General features: G+C 36.4%; 2 non-coding genes across 2 annotated transcripts; both read right to left on the bottom strand.

The window, feature by feature from the left end:
* Positions 1-10,686: 10,686 nt before the first annotated feature.
* Trnay-gua (transfer RNA tyrosine (anticodon GUA)) lies at positions 10,687-10,774 on the bottom strand. The gene is given in 2 exon segments: positions 10,687-10,722; positions 10,738-10,774. It is a non-coding gene; the product is annotated as a tRNA-Tyr (tRNA).
* A 7,325-nt stretch (positions 10,775-18,099) lies between these two features.
* Trnay-gua (transfer RNA tyrosine (anticodon GUA)) lies at positions 18,100-18,187 on the bottom strand. Its single transcript is given in 2 exon segments — positions 18,100-18,135; positions 18,151-18,187. It is a non-coding gene; the product is annotated as a tRNA-Tyr (tRNA).
* Between the last annotated feature and the right edge of the window lie 1,778 nt (positions 18,188-19,965).

The raw sequence follows: 19,965 nt of genomic DNA, 5'->3' as shown, positions 1-19,965 counted from the left end.
TGTTTGTTCTTGCAGTGGAAATAATCGAGTTCTGAGAGCACTCATGCATAGGATCACTGTGTCTTTGTGTCTAAGGTCTGAGTTCAGTGGGAAATTCATTCCACGTTGCTGGGCCCTGGTATGCAAAAGAACTCTGTCCATATGACTTTGTTTTCATTATGGGAATAATGAGTATACGATTGTCAGAAGAGGAGCGTATCTTGCTGGTGTGTACACATGGGTGAGGTCAGATAGGTAGAGTCCGTCAGTGAAACGTAGCACAGAGAACAAATTTTGTGTTTGATTCTGGATGGAATGTATAGCCAGTGCAGGGTACAGAGCAGCGGGGAGGTGTGCTCTGATTGTGGTACCCTAAGTATGATCCGAGCAGCAGTGTTTTGAACCAGACAGAATTGAGTTACAATAGTCCAGTATTGAAAGTACTAATGAACACAGAAGTGTTTTAGTGGCATCAACTGAAAGATATTTGAGAATGGAGTTTATGCGTCTCAGCTCAAGATATGCAGCCTTGCATATGTTCATGACATGTTGGTGCAGTGTGTGAGTACTTTCTAGAGTAGCACCTAGGTTTCGTACTGATTGTGTGAATTTAATGTTGATGTTGCTGATATTTATTGTTTGAGGTAAAGGATGTGAATGAGAAAGTCTTTGTGTTGTGATCAGAATGGCCTCAGTTTTATCATCATTCATCTGCAGCTTGTTACATGTCATCCATGATTTCACATCAGAAATGCACCTCTCTATGCCTTGGATGGTAGCATCAACATCATTTGTGTGGGTAGATTTGTATGTTTGGGTGTCATCAGCGTACAATTGGTGAGACACTGGACGATGATCTATGACACTTGAGAGCGACTGAGTGTATAGAATGAAGAGAACAGGTCCACGAACAGACCCCTGTGGAACACCACAACATAGATCAACTGGACTTGAACCACAGTAAGGCTGTATCATGAATGCCAAATACATGCTGGAGACGGTGAAGTAATTTATCATGATCTATTGTGTCAAATGCTCCAGACAAATCAAGAAGGGTGAGGATTGTAATCTGTCTACTATCCAACGCAGAGAGAATGTCATTAACTACTTTTAGAACAGTAGTTTCAGTACTGTGGCAAGGGTGATATGCAGATTGTACATTGTTATAAAGACTGTTTGAATTCAGATGAGATACAATTTGGGATAGAACAACCTTTTCTAAGATTTTTTATATGAATGTGAGATTAGAAACTGGGCGGTAGTTCTTTAAAATCGTTATGGTCTAGTATTGGTTTCTTGAGCAGAGGCTTTACAATGGCAGTTTTGAAAAATGTTGGAAATTCCCCTGATGGTTGACGCTCAAATTCTGTATCTCAACTGTATCGTGACGACGATTCAATTGAAATTGTGGTGTCAAGCTTATCTCTAATGGTTTGCACTTTGTCACGGAAGAAATTTGCAAACATGTCAGGAAGGTCGACTGGAGAGAAGGTAGTTGGAAGTGGTGTAGATTTGTTCCTTGACATTAGCTTGTTAGTAATCTCGAAGAGGTATTTGCAGCTGGAACTTTCCATGATCTTAGTAGTGTAGTGGGCTGATTTTGCTGCATGGACTATATTGGAGACATTCTTCTTAATGGCTTCATATATCTGCTTATGAATAGTGAGTCTGGTGGAAAGCCATAGCCACTCAACTTTACGGCGGTCTCCTTTAGCAGTGCGAAGCTGGTCCCTAACACGGCTATACCATGGAGCACATTTTAGGTCATACCGGTAGCCCTCCCCAGGTCATTCTGGTTCGGCCGTACCGGCAACAAATGTCTAAAGGTAGGGCGTATCCTCACCGTCTTGGCTTTTTTGTACCGCAGCCTAAATAAACAAAAGTTACCGATAGTAAAATATACAATACAATAGTCCGAAAATAATATTCCCTTCTTCTTTGGTGAACCAGCTAATTATAGCTAATAAATGCTCACTACCAATGACATAAGACACTAAACGTTGGCCTCTTCTGTTCATAAAAGTAATTTAATCAGCACCTGTATCATCTATTCTTCATTACAAGATATAAAATGGTATTATTTCCATCCTTGGACATTTTGCGCTCATTTGTATAGGCTTAAACAAGAAAAGCAGGAGATTATAGCATTTTTCCATCCATCAACAACGGTGAGAAAGACGTCACAAATGAATCACAGAAGAACGATTTCTTGATGAAAAGAGATATTAAAGCTACTGATTCGAAGGTTATCAAGTCAGTAATATCAAATTATATATTCAATATTATTATTCCAGTAATTCGTGCTGGAGAATAATCGATTATTTTACAAGTCAGTCAGATTGAATTTTTTTAAAAAAATTATTCGAACCAGCGAGCTAAGGATAGCTATTATAATTTTCTACAGTCCTCCGCTCTAAAGACTGAGCTATCACGGGATTCGATAACACGAATAAATCACAATTATTTCAAGATATATGGTACTTGTTGCATGTTTCTTGCCCGATCTTGCTAGAGTGATCATTATGTGTGGTAACGCCACTCCCTGACAGCTGATGGACTGTTACTGAATCACTAACTAGAACACAGATACAGCATCGAATATATTCAAGATAAGATAAGATAAGATAAGATAAGATAAGATAAGATAAGATAAGATAAGATAAGATAAGATAAGATTAGATAAGGTAAGGTAATGTAAGGTAAGGTAAGGTAAGGTAAGAGATAAGATAAGATAAGTATGCAATTGGTGCTTTGATGCAACACGTGTTATTTGAAAATAATTTTATCTCCACGTTTCCTGAAACGGTAAGACGATTCGTAACCATTTCAAGTTGATGAATGAATTGTTTTTTTTTTTTTTTACATTTGTTTATTCATTGCAATAGGAGCTTCAATCCCCACCAATTGCTATAATTTCAACAAATGATAAATAAACTTCATTAATGCATAGTAGTTCAAAATAAACTACATCGTTAGGCTAATTTTTGTTTTATAAAAAGAAATCAAAGTAGCTGGATAACGACAAAATAAAAATAATTGTTCCCTAGTGGTCTTTAACTGTTTTTTTTATATATATTCTATAATAACACTGAAATAGCTTTAAAACTGATCTGAAGCCAATTTTTGCTTTCCATGATTTCTATGAATGGTATTGGACCGAGGCGAATCATGGTCACAAATGAATCAAAGAAGATCGATTAATGGTCGAAAGAAGATATGGAGACTTGCTCCACTTGATTGGAACAAAAAAGAACCCTCAATCAGTTATAGCAACCTGTTCTGGCTCTGCCTTTACAAACATAAAATAAAGACCGATTAATGGCGAAGTTAGATACGAACACATATTTGATTGATTTTAAAATAACAACACAAAAATAAAACCCCAAAACCATAACTTTCCCAAAATTATCCTTTCAATAACATTCACTGATCAATAAAATAATATTCAACTACCCATTTTATATTATGCCAGTAGCTGCACTTCGAATCGAATAAACATCGTATGGTCATTGCCATATTTGCAAAGGCAATGCCAGTTAATACTGCCATTATCGTCTAAGTGTATCAATTCGTATACAAGCTTTATGAAAGTCATTTGACTAGATGTGATCAGAAGTCTGATCGAGTTGCGAGTAAAGTTGCTATTCATTAAGATGACGAAGAGAACGGTGGGCAAAGTGTTTTCCAAATGGTTCGGAAAGTGTATGGAGGATCGATGAAGGTCTGTAATTTGTTGACAGGTAAGCTTTGTTGCCAGGTAAGATTAACTTTGAATGGCTCATATGCTTGTTGTTTTTAACAGAAAAGCATATATATATATATATATATATATATATATATATATATATATGCTCACACACACACATACACACACACACACACACACACACACACACACACATATATATATATATATATATATATATATATATATAATTTTAAAATAATTTTATCTCCACATTTTCGAACCATTAAAAAGAAAGATAGCCATTTCAAGTTGATGACTGTGGAATTCATTCCGTATCATTTGCTAGAATTTCAACAAATGATAAATACACTGGCTTTGATGGATGGCAGGTCAAATTAAAAACTACATCGTTAGATTAAATTTGCTTTAGAATAACGAAGCAGCCCCACACAACAAATGAAATAAATGTCCCCTCGTGGTCTTAAACTGTGTACCTATAATATAATATGCATCTTAGAACTGTGTATCTATATTATAATATTACAGTGGTCCCCTTCTTATACGACCACCCCTTCTGCACCGGGAAAGTGGCCTTATAAGACGGGTGGCCTTTCCAGAGAGGGACTACATTTTTTGCGAGAAGTACATGTAATGTACGTAGTAAGAAAGCTACATACCTCAAAGCATTTAATATCTTCATTTAACATCTTCGTTTAAAGGTAACATTAAGTATTAAAATGTTCTTCTTCTTATAATAATAGACTTATTTCAACTGAATATACATTAATAGTTCTTATTTTTGGCGGAGGCGTAATATGCGAGCGGGTATTTATTGTCATGCATATTGCAAAACCATTCAAATACATTTAAATCTTGGTACAATTCACTTTCCATTTGCTCCATTATCCCACTGCTGCTGAATAACCTCCTTCTCGGTTACGACATTGATTATTCCATTCTTTTCAACATAAAATTATTTTATTTGAGTCTTTTCTACACAAAATTGTTTTATTTGAGTCTTTTCTACATAAAATTGTTCGGCAAGTAACCCCTCCACCACCTCACCCGATATCGTCGAGTAGAATAACCGACTTTCTTCTAAATAATACGTATCCGTTTATGTGATGACATGTTAATGTTTACTAATGATTTATTCAGATGTTGCTAACTTTATGCGATTTAATTTTGGAGGCGAAACTTTTGTCGAGTCGATGAAATGCCTTCTTGGAAAAGGAAGCGATAAATGTGTTGTCACGTGATTTTTCGGTCTTTGTTACCCGTTTTTTGCAGGTCAAGGTTCATTTCTCTCTATGTGTGTGTGTGTGTGTGTGTGTGTGTTAATGCACAAAATCTACTTTTAGCCTATGCTGACCCTGTGATGATCTTGACAATTACGTCCGTTGTACTCATCAACTCGACAGATGTGTGAATCCCAAAACTCTATCATAACATTATTGAGCCCATTTCCTGTAAATATCGGCTTTTATAGACAACGATATATATTAATCTTACTGTTACATGTACTTTAGTCAACACTTCTTTCAGCAACGGAAACTTAACATTGGGAGACATGTATCAACGATATGAATTAATTATTGATTCTGGATACATTTGAAGAAAAAAATGTGGCCGCTCGTGAGGGGAATATTTTTTTTAATACTAATATGCTGACCGCTGGTCGCGTTAGAGGGGTGGCAGTTCTTGAAGGGTACTTTTGAATACAAACCCGTCGGTGACAAGAGATTCTGGCTGTAAGAAGCGGGTGGCCGCTGGTCAGGGGGAAATGTTCAAGAGGAGGACTACTGTATTTGTCGTATAATATATTTAAATAGCTGTCAAATAATTATGTTATCGTTCCTTTACATGATGTGATTAGGTTTTTTTTGGATGGGTGGGTGGAGTGGTGGTTTTGTATTGGTTTTTTTAAATATGGCATACAATTTCTCAATTACCGAAGTCGAGACAAGTCTCAAAGTCGATTAACTGAGAACACATTGTCTACGTGTCAACATAATGGAACTAGTTTGACTGGACATTATCAGTGGCTGAGAGAAACATGTACATATGTGCAGGATGCAAAATAAAAAGGCGACAAAATTCTCATAATTAAAGGCGAAGATACAACGTGTCCAACACTATTTCGAAGAACGTGACAATTAGAGAACCGAAGACACAAAGAAAGGATGCATATTTAAGAAAGCCTGAGAGCCTTAAGTTAGTTATCCATTTAATATTATTCGGTTATAGATTCGATATTGTTCCAGTATATTCCAGTATTCCTTGTTTGCAGGCTTGACATTTAACTAAAAAATTAAACGTAAATCCCGCGAGCTGGATTCGAACCAGCAACCTTTTCTACAGTCCTCCGCTCTACCAACTCAGCTATCACGGCATCGTATAAGAAAAACATATATCATATTAATTATACCTCAGAATATTTCCTGAATTGTGTTACTTATATCACGTTTCTAGCCTTGTCTCGCGAGAACGATCATTTTGCTGGTGACACCACTGTTTGAAAGTTGATGGATTGGTTCTGCATCGCTGACTAATGCTGAAAATGCATTGTCGTATAATGGGACGTATTAGGCTGCGTATCTATATTATAATACAAAATATGTATTACAATCTGTATAAATAACCTCAGGATCTGTCACAGTGTCCATGAAGCGACATCACAATGTCTTTGCATCAACCGTTCAGAGAGACTCCTAGCAGAGTGAATAACATATTCTCTTGGATGAACTCCTGGGTGTTGCAAGTTTGAAATCTCTATTCCTGTTGGAATGAGGACTGATTGTTAATGCATCCTCTTTAACAAAGTCATAAAGGAGTTCATACAATTGGAACATTTGACTGGACATTAGTGGTGCCTGATAAAAACACGAACATATACGTTGGATGGAAGGCAAATGGACGGCAATTCTCATGGTCAAAGAAGAGGATACATATTGTCAAACAATATTCCCCCAAGAATCCGACAAATTGAAAACCAGTGACACAAAGGATGCATATGGTGCCTAGGGTTTTATGGCAGTTTATGAACCTGTATATGACTCCCAATAATGGTATTTGGCCCGAAGCAAATCTGGAGTCCATATGCCTTTTTGAGAGGTCACTGATTGGTTCTTAACTTGCCGTTGGGTTTTTCAGTGCCATGCAATATTTATTATATTAACCGAATGCGACGAATCTCTTTTGCAAGGAAGCGTGTTAGTACTGTATAACAGTCTACAACGAGCATAACGTCATATCATCGTGCAGTTTTACTCTTTAAACATCTAATCAATTGTAAGTCGAATTGCAATCAATTCTCCTGTGTTGCGATTGAATTTTGAGGGAATTTGCACAAAATGTAATTCGTATTGTTAACATTTAATTTTTTATGATTTTGAATCAATCTGAATTTGTAGTATTTCATTATTACGGAAATTCACATTCTAGAAAAATGTTAGTGATTCATACTATACTACAAGCTAGGTAATCAAGAGAGTTTCATGACGATAAGCTTACGTCAGCAAATCCCTTCACAACATAGACAGGATGAAGACATACACCAGTGGAAGGAAGATCTGATGGCAACACTATTTTGGGAAACGGAATTCGTATTGTTAGCAGTTAAATTTGTATGATTTTGAATCAATCTGAATTTGTAGTATTTGAAAAGTACGGAAATTCACATTCTAGAAAAAAATCCACATTCTAGAAAAATATTAGTGATTCATTCTATACTACAAGCTTGGTAAGCAAGAGAGTTCTACGACGATAAGGTTACGTCAGCAGATCCCTTCACAACAAAGACAGGGTGAAGACATACACCAGTGGAAGGAACATCATGAACTCGGGTAGAGGGCGCTACCTTTGACGGAAACACTATCTTGGGAAACGGAAATCGTTATAAAACAAGTGTCGTAACTTTCCATATCTCCGGATGTGTGATGTGATGTGATGTGATTTTGATTTTTAACGTAGCTTTAACAATTTCTCAGTCATATTGCTACGATGTCTGCAGTGTGGCAGTTTATAGTGATGTCTAGCACTGTGGCGTCATGCCGCAGACATGTAGCATTATGTCCTACCCAGTAACATTATCCTGACACCGGGCCGACCAGTCCTAACACTAACCTCTTAACGCTGAGCGCCAAGCGAGGCAGCTGTTAGTACCATTTTTGTAAGTCTTTGGTATGACTCGGCCAGGGATCGAACCCACGACCTCTCGCATCCGAAGCGGACGCTCTAACCACTAGGCCACCGGAAAACTGATCTTGTTTTCCGTAACTCCGGAAAGAAGGGTTAAAACTATGCGTCTTGTTATTGTGGCCGTGTATGGAGCAAAGGTGCACATTTCTCGAAATTGTGTATGTGTGTGTCTGTATGTATGTATGTATGTATGTATGTATATATATATATATATATATATATATATATATATATATATATATATATATATATATATATATATATATATATATACGCAAAGAGTTTGGTAAAAACGCCATAAAACATATGAATTCGGACATCGTCTTGCAGGTAAGAAAAATGAAATGTGTCTCATTACAGTCTAAAGACTTCCTCTTAGTTCCAGAAAGCATTTAATTGTTGGAAAACAAAGCTGAAAAGTATTTTATTCTTTCTTGACGCATGCCTTTTTGTTATACTATAATATTAAGTATGAACTATAATGTTTTATATGTTGTTTGGACTTTATTATGAATTGTAATGGTAGCCTTAGATTATTCTTACAAAAAGACTTTCTGACAACTTAACTTCATGCTCTTTGATAGCTAATTTAGAAACAAAATACCTTTAACACATTAACCCCTGGCGACGAGTTAACGTGGCAGGAGGTAGTATCCTACTGCCGAGCTCTGTAGCGTCAAGGTCATACATGATACACTAAAGTAGGTGGTATTATAGAAAGTTAGACAGATGTAGCTCTACAATGATACCAAATAATCTGGAAGTTCTAGTTGCACTACAAAATACAGAGGGAGAAAGCTTAGTGTTTGGACCCGGCTTTTTTCCACTCAAAATTTGCCCGTTGTCGGAGTCCGATTTTGTGTCCGGATTTTAGACTTTTTGATCTCAGATCTAAGGCAGACCGGTTAGAACTGCACACAGAAAGAGATGAGCCTTTGCAACAAGTAGGATAAGATGGGAATTTGGAATAAAGCGTGGTCTCGATATGAAAAATAATGGGTCCGTTAAGAAAAACAACAAAAAATTCATCTTTTGCCCTTCTGCTCATGCGCGAGCCAAATAGCCAATGCAAAACTAGGCATTAGGTTATTGGAAAATGACCTGGAAGTTAATGTCTTAGGATGTATTCAGAAAAAAGCTTTCAAAATGTGTTTCCTACTCGAATTTCAGGCGAGAACGATAAAATCCTCCAGGGGTTAGTGTTAAAAAACGTGATATTTCAGTATTTAAGGTAAAGCTTTTAATGATTTGTCATTGCGACCAAATGATTTTGGTATTAATATTATTGTAAATATATTTTAAATATCTTTCGATATATTTACGCCATAATTCAAAAAGACATAAATTTCAGAACCGTATGAGGTTGGTCAGATTTGTATGAGTATCAAAATTTTATATGTTTATCTATATTTAGAATATATCATTTAAAGAGTAAATTTATATACTGAGTGTTGTATGATTTCTATTTTAAAAAAATGTGCTACAGAATTCTGACTTCCTCTTGCAGTTCGAACCCTATATCTTTGCACACTAGCGATGTAACCATCGAAATCGCCAGGAATGCCACATCCACAAACGTAGGCCATAATAAATCTTCTCTCTCTCTCTCTCTCTCTCTCTCTCTCTCTCTCTCGATCTGAGTGCTTTCCCACCAATAATAGAAACATGAGGAAAACAAATGACTTAAATAATTCTTTGCACAAATAATCCATACATAAATAATAAGTGGGGAAAACATTCTTTCCATTAAAGGTCAAAATTTCTTTTGAGACAGGGTAAGGTCAAACTTCTTTGGACACAGGGGAAGGTCAAAACTTTCTTGGACACAGGGACAGGTGAAAACTAATTTGGACACTGGGCGAGGTCGAGACTAATTATTGACCATTATAGTCAGTACAGTGCGATACATGACAAATGTCGGATATAAGTAAGATATCGATATAATCATTCGATTCTCATACGATAGTATAAATAAGAGAGAGATATAATCATTAAATTTTCATACTGTCGTATAAGTAAAAGATTAATATATGTATTTAATTCTCATAGGATAGTATGAATAAGAAATTGATATCATCATCCCATGCTCATACTATGGTATGAATAAGAGATCGATGTAATCATTTTGATTACCATAATATATTGTAAACAGATTAATATAATCATTCGTACTACAGCTTTATTAAGTGATTGATATAATCATATATTCTCATAATATAGTATGAAGAGATAGACGTAATCATTCGATTCTCATACAATTTTATGATTTATTATTATTACTGAAGTAGTAGCAGCTGAATATACCCTTCTCGTACTTTATCGTATAACAATGTGTTATATACTAAGATATTACCTGTCGTTTCTTCTGGTAATATTTGTATAGGTGAAACTGTTTCAATAGAAACTACATATGTCACCACTTTGAAATATTCTACCAAACATTTGTCACAGTTAACGTTGCCGATTAACCTTTAATAAACATCCCCTTTTAGTTGATGCTACTCGCCTGAAACATCGTACGGGTTATTCTTCTTCCCTAACATAATTTGTCTAGTCTTATGAGATTAAGCAAAAGATAGAGGGAATAGTATTTTTAACCCATCGACAATGGTCGGAAGAACGATACACGTGTCTCAGAAAAACTTTCGATGGACGATCGGATACATCGACGATAGTTTTACAAAACGAAAAACATTATTTTATTGGACAAAATGTAATTATTCTATCAATAAAATATCTTTATCCTTTAGTCCGAAATCCACGAGGCCGTATCTAAGTGTGTTTTCACATTGAAAAAGGCAAATAATAAGAAAACATAGTCCCGCGAGCCGGATTCGAACCAGCGACCTAAGGATAACAATGAACTATTTCTACAGTCCTCCGCTCTACCAACTGAGCTATCGCGGGGTTCTATATCATTAAGGTCTCTCCAATGGTTTCCTGAAGTATAATGCTGGTTGTTTGCATCTTTACCGATCAATGAGGCAGCGAAGAGCAATCATTATGTCTGCCGATGCCACTAACTGACATTTGATGGACTGGCATTGCCTCGCTAGCTAGTGTACTTAGACAGTTTTGTGAAGAGGTTCTGAATATACTAATACTGCGACAATAACGACGATGACCACCACGATGAGGACGACATCGAAACGACGCTAATCAAAGTGATGCATTGGCTGCATAGTCACAACACTAAAAACAAGCCCCACCCACTTACTATTACGACGACGACACTGTCTTCTACTGTGCAGTTTCCATTACTACTAATTCTTCTGCTGCTGCTACTACTACCGCCACTACTTCCGTCATCACTTTTATTATTGTCATCATTATTATTGTCAGTATCATCACAAAAGTATTCGTGAAGTAGATTTTAAACTTGTGGAAAAAATAAAATTAGAAGTCAATTATTATATCAACTGTATAAAAAATGGAGAAAGAATAATAACTAATATCGCTAAATAATCGATACATTGATTGCGCATTTCCCCTACAGCATGTACTGGTCGCATCTGAATCGTTGAGAGCGTGCTGTATAAGTAACTCTAATTTGTTTTACGTTATTTTGATATACTTACCGGAGTTTGAATCATCTACACCAGTGGTTCCCAAAGTTTGCTGTATTTCCCTTTTGGGGACAGTAGGATTACCAATGGGGGCGCTTATGCTGAATAATGCTTGTTATAGGGTAAGGTAGAGGGCGCTGAAGATAACCAAGGGGGCGGTGGCCCGAAAATGTTTGGGAACCACTGATCTACACTTAATGTTCTACGCAAAAGGAGTGAAAAATGTACCTGTTAAAATATTTCCTCCATAAATTATCCGCGCCATAGGTTATTGATCTCCTTTCTAGAAGACTATCTTGTCCATTGAGAAAGACAGTTAAAATTTCAGTACATTCATGAATTGAATGAAACACCTAACGAGTATGTATGTATGTATGTATGTATTGATGAATGTATGTATGTATGTATGTATGTATGTATGTATACGTTAGTGTATCTTTGTACGTATGTATGTATGTATGTATGTGTGGGTGTATCTTTGTATGTATGTATGTATGTATGTATGTATGTATAATAGAGTGACCTACATGCTTAGGTATCCGAGAAAAAGACGTACAAAATAGTATGAAGGCAAAAAATGTCAAAATCTTTAAAACGCAAACTCAATTTTTTTAATGTGAAGCGCCTTTATTTTTCAAACGTTCAGAATCTCCTCAGCTTTAACAAGATCACAGGATACATCCTTGTTAAAAATGTTGTTTCCGGTACGACATACAGTTGTGCACACCAGGACACCAAGGCTATTCAACATCTCTAAACCGGCAGGTGGGTACCCAATAATCTCGCTACCTAGCCACTGAAATCAAGAAAAAGACAAGAGTGAGAGCAATCCAAGTGTGCTTTAGCAATTATGAAATATTCCGTTAATATGTCAAGCAACTATTAAATATATCCAAATTATCACCACGAGAGAGCCTCCTAGATCGTTGAAAGACCGTACAAAAATGCTGATATTTTGTAGGTTAATGGCAGTTTGAAAGTTTGCGAGGTCGTAATGGAAACAGTTCATAATGAACAGAATGGACACGAATTCTTAGAATTCATTGGGGAGTGAAAATGTCGGTGGATATGACTCTAGATAGTATATCAGACAAAAAGCCACGAAGCGTATGTAGTCTTTTCAAAGACGTCGACATTGAAGTGCATCTCATTGCAAATTTCTTTTCTATTTTTTTCGCGTGCATGGGTATGCTCGACATTTTAAGAGATAAAAGTGTAAACGAATTTCTGCAAAAACCTTTTTGTCAGACTTTGATGTTGAGACACGATATGAATTCTCTTGAAAGTTTGCCATTCACATTATTTTAGCATCGATCGATCGACACTTTTGTTAAAGTAGATTTAAGTTTAATGAAGCGATCAATCAAGCAGTCAATAAATCAAACACTCAATCAAGCTATTTTGGATTGGATTAATAAACGATGAAAATATGTGGCATAGATCGTAGAGAGTTGAAAGTTCTCTCCAGAGGATGAAACTTCCATCGATATAATGGTGGTTCACTATACATAAGACAGCAGTAAAGTAGTTGCAATTTAAATAAATCTGCAAGGAATACCTAATAACAACCTACTATCTCTACGAAAACAGTCATCATATTTTTACTATATTTCAAAATAATGATCATAATTTGGATATGAAGTGCTCCTTTCGAAGTAAAATGAAATGAAATTCGTCGCTATTTCAGTCAAAATAATAGAATAGGGGTTTCAGAAAATGGTAAACAGAAAAAGCGCATATCTACCACACCACTGTTTATTGACCCCCTTCTTCAAAAGGCAATTAGTTATGTATCTTATATGACATTGAAACCTGGGACCCTACCTAACATCTCACTCGAGGAGCTACAAATACTGACGGGAGATCTACCGCTGCACCTCAGACGAGAAGAGCACATATTGAGATATGCTACCAGAAACTCAATACATCAAGACACCAACCCAAGCAAAAGGATGATTATTAAAACGTGTAACATTCCGTTCAGGCAAAAACGAGCTCTAAACCACCCAGAAGGTAAGAAAGTACACACGCTCTGTGATGAAATTCAACTATCCGGAATTCAAGCAGAACAATACAAAATCAAAGATCCTACCCCTTGGAAAAACTGCACGCCCAAAATAAACCTGTCTGCCCACAACTTAGGATCAAAACTACAAAACCCACCAAAAATACTAACAGAAATCCAGAAAATCATCGAAGAAACTTACTCTGGATTTCTTAAAATCTACACAGACGGATCTAAATCGAAAGAAGAAAAGAGAACTGCTGCTGCAATAGTGGTGCCGCAACAACAAGTTGAATTTGGTGCAAGACTCCCGGATGGCTGCTCCATTTACAAAGCAAAATTCTGGGCAATAAATGAAGCCCTCAAATGGATCAAGACCCAAAACCACAGCCAGTACGTCATTATAACAGACTCTCTAAGCGTACTCAAATCCTTAGAGACTAGCACATTAAAAAGTAGAGCAAATATGCTAGAAGACACTATGTTATCCATCAGGGAGATCGAGGATAAACAACAAACCATCGAATTCCTATGGGTACCTTCTCACATCAATCTGATTGGCAACGATAAAGCTGACCGAAGAGCGAAATACAATCTCCTGAACAATGTAACAGAAACACTTAATTACAGTGTGTACGAGATATATAGCCAGATAAGAAGCAAAATGAACAGGAAATGGCAGGAGCTCTGGGACAACACCAAGAAGGGCAGACATTTATACCAACTGCAAAAAGAGGCCACAAGGGTAATCACGACACCTAAAATCCTGGAAATCGTGGACATCCGAATTATCAATAGGATCAAAACAGGAAAAACTTTACTCCGAAACAGCTTTGGGAAACATCTCAGGAAGGAATTGAACCAAACTACTAATTGTCCACATTGCCTTGTTGCAGAAACACTGGACCACGTATTCAACACCTGTCCCAGATACCGTAATCAACGAGTCGGTTTCCAAGATTACCAAAAGAAAATGAATTCCCCTACAACATACCCTGAATTTTTGGACAAGGTACGCAACAAAAACATCGATACCACATACATAAACATAATAAGGTACCTCAAACAAATTAACAAACATGGCAACATATAAATCCAATTATAATAACAATTAATAGAAGGGCTAAAGCAGTAAGGTAAGACTGCTAGCTGAAGCGCACGCCCATGGTTGTTGTTTTGTGTGTCTTTTTTTATATAAATATTTCTTTTTTATTTTTCCCCCTCATGTAGGCATGCAGCTAACACAATACTAACCATCATGGTCTGAGAAAAACAACACATATATTCTCATAACTATGTATACATATTATAAAGGTGGCAAACTCCCGCCATCAGGCCCAGATACACACGACAACAAGAATGTTAGGATACAAATAAACACAAAATATACTTAGGCCCCAACCATCTTAAGACTAATAGGTGACCTAAGCCAAGTCAAGAGGACACACACACACACACACACACACACACACACACACACCACTACGAAACTAAATAAACAATAACAACAACACAGTCCCCAATTATTAACACGACATGTAAATCCAACACTTATACTCAGACCAAACATACTAATTTATACAACAGAAAGGGGCACAATATACCTTCTAAATTCAATATAGCTATTAAACAAAGAATCGTGGCGATAAAAAAAACCAGTCGCAAAATCAAGATCTTAGGCAATGGAAATCGAGTCGAAACAGAACAGCAAACTCTAGCAAAACAGCAAAACACTACAACAGCACGAAGAAGAAAGAAAGAGGGTATCATAAAATGAAGAAGGAGTAAAGAAGAAAACGGACATCGACTTTCAAATTGCCAATTTATATGAGGTTATTCCTTCGGCTATTGAAGACCTCTTTCGATACAAGCTCTATACCCACAACCCTAACTCGATCCTTTGTATACAACCAACAAAATGAAAACCGAAAGTAAATACAGCGTGACCCAAACATGTATAGGGGCCTGACACCCAGCTGATTGTCAACATTTCGGAAAATCAAAAGTACACCATGTACACCAAATTCCAACTTTAATTAAAAATAGTAATGAAATTACACAAATCAAAGGATTAGGAAAATTACACGAGTGACACACCATTGGAACAGATTTCTGTCCACTAGTACAACTGGACTTGAGTCCCGCGGGCCCCTTGTCTCCTTTCCTCGGCCGGACATGTTCATGAATTAAAAAGTGCGACATTCGCACATAAAAGCGGGACTTAGTGGCTCCATTCCTACAGTCCCGATCAATTGAAAATCTCGACCTTCGAGATTTAACCAGTCGCGAAAGCACTAGTTGGGTAGGCCACTTAAATCCTTTAATTGATTGATTGATTGAAACCTGGGGCAAAGACAATAGAATGATATAAAATATTTTAAACTAAAACTATTTGAATTACGCTAGCATAGAAATATAAACACTTACTAAAACATCGGATCTCTCTCACAAGAATACCGCAATGCAAATTTTCACAAATGATAATTCTAGGTACATACTAAAAACTAGATCTGTCCGTAAGCATGTACATACAGAATACATCCCACCACTAAGTTGTCATACTTGATAGTTCTAAGTGTGTATATTGACAACTAGATCTGTTAGTAAGTATGAAAAAACAGAATAGATCTCACCACCAAGTTGTCACACATGATAATTGTAAGTGTGTATTTTAAAAACTGGATCTGTACATAAGTGAATAGAGAATACATCTCGCCAAGTTGTCATGCATGATAGTTCTAAGTGTGCATGTTGACAAGTAGATCTGTCAGTAAGCATGTACATACAAAGTACATACCACCACCACGTTGTCATACATGATGGTTCTAGGTGTGTATATTGACAGCTAGATCTGTAAGTAAACATGTACAAACAGAATACATCCCACCACCAAGCTGTCACACATTTTAATTATATGTCTGTATTTTAAAAACCAGATCTGTTAATAAGTGAAAAGAGAATACATCTCATCACCAAGTTGTCATTAATGATAGTTCTAAGTGTGTATGTTGACAACTAGATCTGTCAGTCAGCAACTGCATCCAAAATACACTCCACCACTCTGGCAAGATATTAGGTGTGCATGTTGACAACTAGATTACACCCCATCACCAGGTCGTCACAAATACTTGTTTTACGTGTGCATGCTGACACAATCTTTATAAAAATGGAGATAATACTGTATTTATCGCCATACAAAGCATATCAAATTAGGCGGGATATTAAGTAAACAACAGTGAGGCAGGCAGACGGAGAAGCTAACTCTAGTAGACAGTTCCCGTTGCTGGTGGCGGAAGTGGGTATGGTGATGCGTATAGCCATCTGACGCTGTTTGTTTTGTCACATAATAAATGCTTTATCTCATCTTCCAACATAATTAGGTTTTATAAATGATAACAGTCATCCCTGCGTTGATTTTCTACTGTAACTTTGAATAGTGAATCTGTAGCTAAAAGTTCCTAACCAAGCTCGTCAGATTTAAAAAGTAAGCGCTTAATATTAATTCATGAAAGTCCTTCTTATATACTGCATGATGTAACTTCAAAGCAGGAAAGTCCAAACTCTAAATTATAACGGTCTGTTTCGACGGAAATTTTAACATTTTTCCTCTATCCCAGAAAGAATTAAAATAGAAAAGCATTGGAATTTCTGGCCTCACTTATCTTCCTTCAGTTTACCCTAATCAGCATGTTCTCTTTATCTCCTCATATTCTCAACTTACAACAAGCAAATCTAAATTAGCATTTCCAAGGAAGAGCAATTTAGGAATAGCTTTTAATTTACTGACTCTCTTATCTTCAATAGTTTTCCATAATCAGTGAAAACAAATAAACACCCCCTCAACCAATAACCAACAAGAAACAAATAAAAATAAAAAATAAAAAAGTAACAACAAAAATGGCCTTCATGAAAACTGTTGGCTACTATACGTGATATTCGAGAATCGTGCATCTTACTAGCCAAGGTTCCGATGACCCTATTTACACCTTGGCGGATCGCACGGCTATACCGGTGCTTTGTCCTAGGGACATCTGTAGGATTTCATGTGTTCCCTCCCTTGAGATGTAATGCCAACTAACCAATAGCGTGATGCAATGTACATCGGCCAAAAACTGTGGTGGCAATTGCCCGACAAAGGATACTTTCTAAGTTTAACATCGAAAATATGACTATATACAAGAGCGAAGCCTTTACAGGTGTATGTGAGTGAAAGGTATTCGTGCAGGCAGGGAACGGCACTGGAAAATTCCTTATTTAACAGTCCATTCAGTTTGTGTGCTCCATTTTTCTCGATCACGTAGGAACGTCTTTCAAATTTGAATAATTTAATTTTGACTGGATGCGGTGGCTTGCCGCCGCATCAAATGAAATTCACAGACCGGAAGCACATACATATCTGCTCGATATGCCAAGGTGAAGATATGAGTATTGGAACCTTGGCTAGCGAAACTGAGAGTCCTGAAGCTGCGGTAAAAAAAAAAAGTAAAAAAAATCTGAAAACATACCTCCCACCAGTTTTTTATTTATACTTTTTTTGTTTGTTTTGTTTCACTGTTCATACTATATTATTCCATTATCATTAGTTAAGGGAATATAGAAGGGACCGTACAATCGATCGTTTCAAACGTCAATATAATTTGCATCTGAAACACAAAAAGTAATCCCGCGAGCCGGATTTGAACCAGCGACCTAAGGATAACAATATTTCTTTTCTACAGTCCTCCGCTCTACCAACTGAGCTATCACGGGATATGGCGATTACACCGTCGTGATCTACATTGTTTATTATTTGTTTCTATTTCGGTTGGAAGCAATAGAGAGTGACCATTACGTCTGCTGTCGCCTATGCCTGACAGTTCATGGATTGGTATTGGTTCCAATAGAGTGGACTTATAGTTTCTTCGATACTCTTAGAATATAGTAATATTACTTCTGTGACGACTACAGTTACGTCTACGACCAATTCAAGGACGATGACGACGAAACGGCATACATCAGACTGACACATTGGCTTCAAAATAGAAACTATAATAACTACAGTGGCTCGTTACAAAGAAAATTTGGAGTATCTATCCATGAATCAAGGGATTGGGGTTCTAACTTGTAACTTGTAACAATATAACACAAGGGAAGATACGGGGCCGCACCCCTCGGTAGTTCCAACACTGCTAGTCTATCCTAATTGCGTCTGCTAATTTCCAACTTAAGTCAGTCGTAATCAAGAATAGTTCAATTTTCAAAACAGCTCGACACACTTCGTTCAGTTTGTGACATAATGGAGAAAATGCAATAATTGTTCGCCGATTTGTACGTTTGGACAAATGCTGGCAAGAATTGCCGTTATGCATTCTGATAGTCTTGGATTTAACCATTGACAAAAAGAATATTGATTTTGGCAAATTTGGTGCTAATTGCTTGTAACATTGTTGTGCAGTGCATTGTTAACTCCTGAAACATGTCAATACTTATTGATTGATTATAACATAACAACACAAACACAAACATAAAACCCCAAAACCATAACTTTCCCAAAATTATTCTTTCTATAACATTCATTGATCAATAAAATAATATTTTATGGATATTGTCATATTTGCAAAGGCAATGCCAGGTAATACTGCCATTATCGTCAAAGTGTGAATTCGTTTACAAGCTTGAAAGCAATTTGACGATATGTGATCGGAAGTCTGATCGAGTTGCACGTAAAGTTGTTATTCATTAAGATGACGAAGAGAAGGGGGAGCAAAGTGTTTTCCAAATGGTTAGGAATTTGTACGGAAGATTGATGAAGGTCTGTAATTTGACAGGTTAACTTTAAATGGCTCATATGGTTATTAACATTGTTATTTTATATACCAGAAAAGCATACACACACACACACAATTTCAAAATAATTGTATCTCCACATTTTCGAACCATTAAAAAGAAATAAAGCCATTTCAAGTTGATGAATGTGGAATAATTCTTTATTAAGTTAATTAGTAATTGCCTTAGTAATTTCATTCCGTATCAGTTGCTGGAATTACAACAAATGATAAATAACCTGCATTAATGGATGGCCAGTCAATTTAAAAACTACATCGTTAGATTAACTTTGTTTTAGAAAATATCGAAGCAGCCCCATGATAGCAAATAAAATAAATGTCCCCTTGTGGTCCTAAACTGTGTACCTATAATATAATGGGTATCTTAAAACTCTGTAACTATATTATAATATTACACTGGTCCCCTTCTTATACTACCACCCCTTCTGCACAGGGAAAGTGACATTATAAGACGGGTGGCCATTTCAGAGAGGGAACTACATTTTTTGTGAGAAGTATATGTAATGTACGTAGTAGGAAAGCTACATACTTCAAAGCATTTAATATCTTCATTTAATATCTTCATTTAAAGGTACAATTAAGTATTAAAATGTTCTTCTTGTTATAATAATAGACTTATTTCAACTGAATATTCATTAATTGTTCTTATTCTTGGCGTAGGCGTAATATGCAAGCGGATATTGTTGTCAGGCACATTGCAAA

This window comes from Sinohyriopsis cumingii, chromosome 3, assembly GCF_028554795.1.
Source record: "Sinohyriopsis cumingii isolate HCF-2022 chromosome 3, ASM2855479v2, whole genome shotgun sequence".
Taxonomy (NCBI): domain Eukaryota; kingdom Metazoa; phylum Mollusca; class Bivalvia; order Unionida; family Unionidae; genus Sinohyriopsis; species Sinohyriopsis cumingii.
The sequence above is the reverse complement of the archived record's forward strand: the minus strand, read 5'-3'. Positions and strand labels throughout refer to the sequence as shown.